This window comes from Capra hircus, chromosome 9, assembly GCF_001704415.2.
Source record: "Capra hircus breed San Clemente chromosome 9, ASM170441v1, whole genome shotgun sequence".
Lineage (NCBI taxonomy): Eukaryota > Metazoa > Chordata > Mammalia > Artiodactyla > Bovidae > Capra > Capra hircus.
Window position 1 is genome coordinate 21,218,008 of NC_030816.1, and position 10,406 is coordinate 21,228,413.

The window sequence follows — 10,406 nt, forward strand, 5'->3', positions numbered from 1 at the left end:
CATTTTCCTTTTTTGCATTTCTTTCCCATTGGGATGGTCTTGATACCTGTCTCCTGTACAATGTCATGAACCGCATTCCATAGTTTATCAGGCACTCTATCTATCAGATCTAGGCCCTTAAATCTATTTCTCACTTCCACCGTATAATCATAAGGGATTTGGTTTAGGTCATACCTGAATGGTCTAGCAGTTTTCCCTACTTTCTTCAAATTGAGTCTGAACTTGGTAATAAGGAGTTCATGAATAAGGAATTCTAAAAGAGATGGAAATACTAGACACCTGACCTGCCTCTTGAGAATCCTGTATGCAGGTCAGGAAGCAACAGAACTGGACATGGAACAACAGACTGGTTCCAAATAGCAAAAGGAGTACATCAAGGCTGTATATTGTCACCCTGCTTATTTAACTTCTATGCAGAGTACATCATGAGAAATGCTGGGCTGGAAGAAGCACAAGCTGGAATCCAGATTGCCAGAAGAAATACCAATAACCTCAGATATGCAGATGACACCACCCTTATGGCAGAAAGTGAAGGGAACTAAAAAGCCTCTTGATGAAAGTGAAAGAGGAGAGTGAAAAAGTTGGCTTAAAGCTCAACATTCAGAAAACGAAGATCATGGCATCCGGTCCCATCACTTCATGGGAAATAGATGGGGAAACAGTGGAAACAGTGTCAGACTTTATTTTTGGGGGCTCCAAAATCACTGCAGATGGTGACTGCAGCCATGAAATTAAAAGACGCTTACTCCTTGGAAGCAAAGTTATGACCAATCTAGATAGCATATTCACAAGCAGAGACATTACTTTACCAACAAAGGTCCATCTAGTCAAGGCTATGGTTTTTCATGTGGTCATGTATTGATGTGAGAGTTGGACTGTGAAGAAAGCTGAGTGCCGAAGAATTGATGCTTTTGAACTGTGGTGTTGGAGAAGATTCTTGAGAGTCCCTTGGACTGCAAGGAGATCCAACCAGTCCATTCTGAAGGAGATCAGCCCTGGGATTTCTTTGGAAGGAATGATGCTGAAGCTGAAACTCCAGTACTTTGGCCACTTCATGCAAAGAGTTGACTCATTGGAAAAGACTCTGATGCTGGGAGGGATTGGGGGCAGAAGGAGAAGGGGATGACTAAGGATGAGATGGCTGGATGGCATCACAGACTCAATGGACATGAGTCTGTGTGAACTCCGGGAGTTGGTGATATACAGGGAGGCCCGGCATGCTGCGATTCATTGTGTTGCAAAGAGTTGGACACGACTGAGCGACTAACTGAACTGAACTGATGGAGGGTGATACCTTGAGGTGTTTCACTGTGAATTTATGAATTTTATTAATTTTCTTACAACACTTTTATGCATCACAATGTTTTCTCCATTTAGGAATTAAAGACATATTTATCTATATTTCTCTTGTTCAAAGTAATTTTATTCTAAATATGCAACTCTTAGATACACATAGTATTACTTTAGTGAGTCATATAGATACAAATATTTCTTTCCATCCAAATAGTTAAATAATTAGACTATTAGATGATCAATCTACCTTTGAAACTTAACTCCTTAGTATAAACTTTGTGAATTGGTAAATCATTAAATAGATGAATCTGCTTCTCAGATGCATGTGATTTCTTTATTTACTCATTAGTCACATTGATTCAAAGCCAAATTATCAAATTTCAATTTGAAAATTATAGATAAATAATGAATGCCTGCTATGGAAAACACTCTCAAACTATTCATGTTGCATGCTTTCTTTCTTTCACTTTATCATAAAGGCTAACACTGCAGATTATCCAAATCATTATAATTGGTGAAATGTCAAAGCTTCATTAAAGGCATGGAAATGAATCTAAGCAGAGTTTACTGATTTTGTCAATTAATAAAGTTTTATAATTAACATTTGTATGAGAAGCACAAATTAATGTGTATATTAAAATATGCTTTCCAGTTGTTAGATTTTTACAGTAGTATTATATTTTCCACTGATTCTACTCCTCATCTATTTCCCAGATGAACTTCAAGGGAAAATCTTTCATCTTCCTTTGGAATACTCTGTCAAATCGCTCATTTTGCTCCACGGTCAAGTGATGTTTCCAGTCTCCAACAGTACCTGGTGGAATAAACACACAGATAGCCCTGGGTGAGGAGGTAGCACTGTTGGGCAAAAGCTTCCTTCCAACTACTTTGTTATCTACTTAAGCAGATGACTATCTATTTGTTTTCCATGGAATTTGATGCCTCACTTTCTCTTATACATGGCTGAGCTAAAAACACACTTAGGACGTGATAACACAGAAAACAGAGTGATAATCCACTTCCTTATCTTTAATTTTCATTATCCACTACCATTAATATAGAACTTTCTTAAGAAGGAAAAATAAAGCTAAATATTCAAAGAGATTAGAATATTTAAATATATCTTACAAAGTTCCACACACCATACTTGGCAAACCACATCTATTATTTCACATAATATAGTTCTTAATGATACCCTTCAAAGTAAGTATTTTATTCATCTTTAAAATTGCAAAAAAAAAAAAAAAGAGAGAGAGAGAGAGAGAGAATGACCCAAAGATTTTTAAGAGGAAGAGAGATCAAGATGGTGAGCAAAAGGAGTTGAACTTCAACTCTCCCCAAGAACATATCAAAAATACACCTTCGTGTGGAAGAATTCTCATTGAAACTTTGCTTCTAACTGATTCTTTCTCACCGAAAGAATTCTATCTAGAAACAGGCAGTGAGACTCCTGGAAAACCAGGACTATCAGAAAGTTACAAGGTAGCACATGTATGAAGGGAAAAAGGGCGATCGCGCCAGGACCTCTGACCCTTGGGAGAGACTCAGAGGAAAAGGAGATCATGTGAGACAACACTGGGGAATGAACAGACTGCCAGATGCCATGAGCTGGGCATATCAGACTTTGGCTGATTGGAAAACCACTGGGACAGTTAGAAAGGCTGGAGATCCCTGGGCTCCAGGATTCCAGTATAAAGTATATGAACAACAAGGATACATTGTATAGCACAGGGGATTATAGCAATTACCTTGCAATAATCTATAATGGAGTATAATATGCAAAACTAGTGAATCACTATGCTGTACATGCATGATGGAGTAGCCATCATAGTAAAAAAAAAAGAGTCTGAAATGCAGTACTTGGATGCAATATCAAATACAGCAAAAAGATCTGTTTATTGCCAAGGCAAACCATTCAATATCACAGTAACCCAAGACTATGCCTTGACCAGTAATTCTGAAGAACCTGAAGTTGAACACTTCTATGAAGACCTGCAAGACTTTCTAGAACTAACACCCCCCCAAAAAAACGTCCTTTGCATTATAGGGGACTGGAATGCAAAAGTAGGAAATCAAGAAATAGCTGGAGTAAGAGGCAAATTTGGCCTTGGAGTACAGAATGAAGCAGAGCAAAGACTAATAGAGTTTTGCCAAGAGAATGCACTGGTCATAGCAAACACCCTCTTCCAACAACACAAGAGAAGACTACACATGGACATCACCAGATGGTCAATACCGAATCAGACTGATTATATTCTTTGCAGCCAAAGATGGAGGAGCTCTATACGGTCAGCAAAATCAAGACCAGGAGCTGACTGTGGATCAGATCATGAACTCCTTATTGCCATATTCAAATTTAAATTGAATAAAGTAGGGAAAACCACAAGACCATTCAGGTATGACTTAAATCAAATCCCTTATGATTATACAGTGGAAGGGACAAATAGATTCAGGGGATTAGATCTGATAGACACAGTGCCTGAAGTATGGATGGAGATTCTTGACATTGTACAGGAGGCAGTGATCAAGACCATCTCCAAGAAAAAGAAATGCAAAAAGGCAAAATGGCTGTCTGAGGAGGCCTTAAAAATAGCCATGAAAAGAGATGTAAAAGGCAAAGGAGAAAAGGGCAGATATACCCATTTGAATGCAGAGTTTCAAAGAATAGCAAGGAGATATAAGAAAGCCTTCTCCCTCAGTGATCAATACAGAGAAATAGAGGAAAACAATAGAATGGGAAAGACTAAAGATCTCTGCAAGAAAATTAGAGATATCAAGGGAATATTTCATGCAAAGATGGGCACAATAAAGGACAGAAATGGTATGGACCTAACAGAAGTGGAAGATATTAAGAAGAGGTGGCAAGAATACACAGAAGAACTATAAAAAAAAATCTTCATAACCCAGATAATCATGATGGTGTGATCACTCATCTAGAGCCAGACATTCTGGAATGTGAAGTCAAGTGGGCCTTAGGAAACATCACTACGAACAAAGTTAGTGGAGGTGATGGGATTCCAGTTGAGCTACTTCAAATCCTAAAAGATGATGCTGTCAAAGTGCTGCATTCAGTATGCCAGCAAATGTGGAAAACTCAACAGTGGCCACAGGACTGGAAAATGTCAGTTGTCATTCCAATCCCAAAGAAAGGCAATGCCAAAGAATGCTCAAACCACTGCACAATTGCACTCATCTCACACGCTAGTAAAGCAATGCTCAAAATTCTCCAAGCTACACTTCAACAGTATGTGAACTATGAACTTCCAAATGTTCAAGCTGAATTAAGAAAAGGCAGAGGAACCAGAGATCAAATTGCCAACATCTGTTGGATCATCGAAAAAGCAAGAGAATTGCAGAAAAACACCTACTTCTATTTTATTGACTATGCCAAAGCCTTTGACTGTGTGGATCACAACAAACTGGAAAATCTTAGAGATGGGAATACCAGACCAACTGACCTGCCGCTTGAGAAATCTGTATGCAGGTCAGGAAGCAACAGTTAGAACTGGACATGGAACAACAGACTGGTTCCAAATTGGGAAAGGAGTATGTCAAGGCTGTATATTGTCATTCTGCTTATTTAACTTATATGCAGAGTACATCATGCAAAATGCTGGGCTGGAGGAAGCACAAGCTGGAATCAAGATTGCCAGGAGAAATATCAATAACCTCAGATATGCAGATGATACCATCCTTACGGCAGAAAGTGAAGAACTAAAGAGCCTCTTGATGAAAGTGAAAGAGGAGAGTGAAAAAATTGGCTTAAAACTCAACATTCAGAAAACTAAGATCATGGCACCTGGTGCCATCACTTCATGGCAAATAGATGGGGAAACAGTGGAAAGTGACAGACTTCATTTTTTTGGGCTCCAAAATCACTGCAGGTTGTGAGTGCAGCCGTGAAATTAAAAGACGCTTACTCCTTGGAAGAAAAGTTATGATCAGCCTAGATAGCATGTTAAAAAGCAGAGACATTGCTTTGCCAAAAGATCCATCTAGTTGGACTATAAAGAAAGCTGAGAGCCAAAGCATTGATGCTTTGAACTGTGGTGTTGGAGAAGACCCTTAAGAGTCCCTTGGATGGCACAGAGGTCTATCCAGTCCATGCACCAGAATCAGTCCTTAATATTCATTGGAAGGACTGATGTTGAATCTGAAACTCCAATACTTTGGCCACCTGATGTGAAGAACTGACTCATTAGAAAAGACCCAGATGCTGGGAAAGATGAAGGTGGGAGGAGAAGGGGATGGCAGAGGATGAGATGGTTGGATGGCATCGCTGACTCTATGAACATGGGGTCTCAGTAAACTCCGGGACTTGGTGATGGACAGGGAGGTCTGGCATGCTGCAGTCCATGGGGTCGCAAAGAGTCAGACACAACTGAGCAACTGAACTGAACTGAACTATGCTGTACAACTAAAACTAATATGATATTGTAAATAAACTGTATCCCACCTGCCAGTTTAGGAGACACAAGAGACTTGGGTTTGATCTGGGTCAGGAAGATCCCCTGGAAGAGGGCATGGCAAGTTACTCTAGTATTCTTGCCTGGAGCATCCCATGGAAAGAGGAACCACTACTAATAGATTTTCAAGTAATAAATTCAAGGAACAGAGGGTGCCAAGGGCTGCCATTAATACAAAAGTTTCACTTGACGGAAGTTTGAAACCAACATTAATTCAATTATGTAATAAAGATGAATAAATTGGCATCTTTAGCTATCAGAATTTTTTTGTTTATATTATGGTCATTTGGCAGTAAGTTACATGGGCATGAGAAATGCTTTATATCTGATTAGTTGAGCAATGAGAAGTGAAAACTGATAATAAATGGGACAAAGAGGAAGCAATGACTTTTTAAAATATTGGTATCCACAGTAATTTTAATAAGATCTTTATATAATTAAAATTTAATCAGTGTCTATTGTCATAGTGCTGTTATGAATATATTAGGATGAAATATGAGTCTAGTGATACAGATAAGTGCAAATTATGTTTTAGAATAATGTATATTAAAAAGATTAAATGAAAAAATTGAAATTAAGGAGTATCAGGAGAAAATATATTTATTCTTAGCAACCCCTGGCAACTTAATGGAGCATAATAAAAATTTATTCATGTTATTGGATGATTGAATTCATAGCACATTGGGTTAATGAGGTAGCAATCGACTTTTTACAATGAAGAAATATCAACTTGAAAGGAAAGAAATGATATAAAAATCCTTCTCAAAACAAAATACATATTAACCTTCCATCTAGAATATTCTGAAGAGCAATAAGGTAAACCAAGAATTGGAGCTCTCTTGGACACGTATCTTTTGCCTTTTGGTAAGACTTTTTAAGAAATTTTAAAGTAGGGTCACATGGTTAAGAAAGAAGGAATCTAATATTTATTAGTCAGATACTGAAGTTCTGTTCTGTTTCCTGGGATAATTTTCAGGTTCATTTTAGTTAGGATCATTGATTCTCTGTTTAAACAGTGATTCTTGGAGAGACATGTTGCAGGCCACATTTAACTTAATCTAGCAGCCAAGGAGGAGAAGGCGATAGCAACCCACTCCAGTACTCTTGCCTGGAGAATCCCATGGACAGGGGAGCCTGGTGGGCTGCCATCTATGGGGTCGCACAGAGTCAGACAGGACTGAAGCGACTTGGCAGCAGCAGCAGCAGCAGCAGCAGCAGCAGCCAAGGACTCAAGACAAGTCTCAACACATTTGCTTCTATTACCCACTTAACATCACCTTTGCGCAGGAATTGTCCCTTGTTTGTTCTCATCCCGATTTCATTTTGCAGAATGCTATCATAATTAGCTTGAGGATCAACTTTCATATTCTTAAATGCAGCCTGATTCACAATAGCATCCAGATCCTCTTCACTCAGTTCTTTCTCAAGAAAACTGCTGATTTTAAGCACAGAACTTCTGAGATCCTGAAAGAATTGTATGAGAAAATGTTCATTCTATAAGGAACACCTGATTTATAGCACAACATCTTTACCACATTTTAGAAAACTGACCGTGCTTGGGCTTTTTCTAAGTCTAAAGTTTGGCTGAGATCTGTAACATTCATTCTATTAAACTGAGTGATGTTGTCAGCTTTGTTAGAGTTTCCTATCATTTGATTTTACAAGGAGAGCTCAACTTCAGTCACCCATTCAAGCAACACTTTTAGACTTATTATATACATTTCAGAGGGTTTCCCAGGTGACACTAGTGGTAAAGAACCTGCCTGCCAGTGCAGGAGATGTGAGACATGGGTTCGATCCCTGGGTCGGGAAGATCCCCTGGAAGAGGGCATGGCAACCCACTCAGGCATTCTTGTCTGGAGAATCCCATAGACAGAGGAGCCTGGTGGGCTGTAGTCCACAGGGTTGCAAAGAGTCCGACATGACTGAAGTGACAGCATGCACACTTGCATACATTTCGGAAACTACTAAGTTCTGCAGTATGTTAACTGGCTGATAATACTCTCTCTGTGTTTGTTGTGTGTGTGCTCAGCCTCTCAGTCATGTCCAGCTTGTTGCAGCCCCGTGGATCGTAACCCACCAGGTTCCTCTGTTCACGGGATTTTCCAGACAAGAATAACAGAGTGGGTTGCCATTTGCTACTCTTGGGATCTTCCTGATGCGGGGATCAAAATCACATATCTTGCATCTCTTGCATTGCCAGGCAGATTCTTTATCACTGTCACCATCTGGGAAGCCCCCAGAGACCATAATTCATAAGGGAATGAATAAAGCAACTAACTGAGTACAAAGAAAAACCCAAGTCTTGATGGCTTTCCTGGTGATTTCTACCAAACATTAAAATAAGTAATAACACCAATTCTCTTCATGTTCTTCAAAAAACTTGAAGAGTATGAAAGATTTCCAAAATCATTCAGTTAAGCAAGAATTACTTTGGTATCAATGCCAGAAAAATGGTGTAAGGAAAAGCTAAAGACCAATATCACTTATGAAACATAGGGTGCAAAATTCCTCTACAAATTAATAGTAAATTCAACAACATATTGAAAAGATTATAAACCATAATAAAGTTGGATTTACTTCTGGCATGCAAGATGGTTCAAACTATGAAAATTAATTAGTGCAATATCACAGAAACAGAATGAAGAGAAAGACCACATGATCACATTATTTAATGCAGAAAAAGCATTTGACAATATCCAACACGTTTTCATGAATCAAGAACACTCAACAAATGAAGAATTAAAGGAAACTATCTCAACATTTAAAAAGCTCTATATAAAGTACCTACTGCTAACATCACACTTAATGGTGAAAGACTCAAAAGATTTTCTACTAAAATCAGGAACAAGTTAAAGATGCTTGTTCTGTCCACTTCAACACTTCTCCCCACTTTTCAACATAGTACTGGAAGTCCTAGCCAGAACAGTTAGGAAAAATAAACAAGTATTAATAAAAGGCATCTAAATCGGAAAGGAAAAGTGTTCACAGGCAACATGATTTCAGACATAGAAAAATCCTAAAGATTCTACACACACACACAATCTTGTAAGAACTAACAGACAATTGAGCAAAGTTGCATGATACAAAGCCGACATGCAAAACTCTTATATTTCTATTCACTAACAATGAACAATTCAAAGGCTAAAAGTGAAAGTGAAAGTGAAGTCGCTCAGTCGCCCGACTCTTTGCGACCACGTGGACTGTAGCCTACCAGGCTCCACCGTCCATGAGATTTTCCAGGCAATAATACTGGAGTGGGTTGCCATTTCCTTCTCCAAAAGGCTAACTTATAGCAAAATAATTCCAATTTCAATTGTTTCAAAACTGATGAAATACTTAGGAATAAACTTAATCAATGTGGTAAAACATTGTGTTCTGGAAAACATTTTAGAAAGTTGACTAGAAACAACATCCATGGTCGTGAACTGGAAAATTTAATATTGCCAAGATGTTAATATCACCCAAAGTAATTCAAAGATTCAGTGCAATCCCTATCAACATCCCAATGATATTTTTACACATTGAAAATTTCATTGTAAAATTCAAATGGAATCTCAAGGGGGCATTAGATATCCAAAAGAGTTTTGAATGAGAATATCACATATAGACACATTAGACCTCTTCTTTCAAAGTTTACTACTCTTTCAAAGTCCTCAAAAAATTAAAGTTCATATCCAACAAGTCCACTTGTGGGCATACATGCAAAACAAATGAAGATGAGGATGAGATATGTGTACACTCATGGTAATAGCAGCATTATTTACAATTGCCACAAAGTGGAAGTCATTCATGTGTCCATCAATGGATAAATGCATAAACAAAATATAGATGCAATGGAATATCATTCACCCTTCAAAAGAAAGGCAATTCTGATATATTTTATAATCTGAATAAATTAGTAGAGCAGACTTACAAGAGATCCCAATTCATGAACAGAAATGAAGACCTTGGTGAGTAAGTTTACTCACATATTAGAGTCAGAAGAATAGAGTGACAATGATATGGGAGTAGGGAAGAAAAGAAGTAGTTATATAAATAAGGATAGCATTTACTGCCCCCAAATAACCACTATCCTTGTTTATATACCTACTTCTTTGATTTTACTTATAGTTTTATCATTTATTATGAATCTCCAAACAACATAGCTACTTCTGCCTTCATTTAAACTACATACTTCGATTCACTTGACACAAGTAGCTAGAAAATGTTTCAACATAGACACTATATAATTAAGAATATCACCTTCAGCTCTGTGCTGCTGCTGCTGCTAAGCCACTTCAGTCCTGTCCGACTCTGTGCGACCCCATAGACGGCAGCCCACTAGGCTCCTCTGTCTCTGGGGTTCTCAGCTCTGAGAAATCATCAAAGTGCTTTGTGATAATCTATATGGGCTTGTTAATTCCAATTAAAGAATAGACATAAATTGTATTACCTCAGATTATCAAGAAATATTCAAGGGAAGTAGTAGACAAAGAAGATCTTAAAATCTGCATCAGTATTGATGGTATGTAATTGCTTGACCTAAATAGGGATCCCAGTTTAGAAAGGGCTTTAAAGCAGAAACCTGAGTTGACCAAATTCTGTTTTCCTGGAGAGAGATAGTTAATAGGTTTTCCCGCAAGATATGGTGAAAAAAATATCTGT

At 38.1% G+C, this 10,406-nt stretch overlaps 1 long non-coding RNA gene across 1 annotated transcript; it reads right to left on the reverse strand.

Moving 5' to 3' along the window:
- LOC108636719 lies at positions 1,406-7,244 on the reverse strand. Its single transcript, XR_001918524.1, has 2 exons — positions 7,037-7,244; positions 1,406-2,107 (listed from the first exon to the last, which is right to left on the reverse strand). It is a non-coding gene; the product is annotated as an uncharacterized LOC108636719 (long non-coding RNA).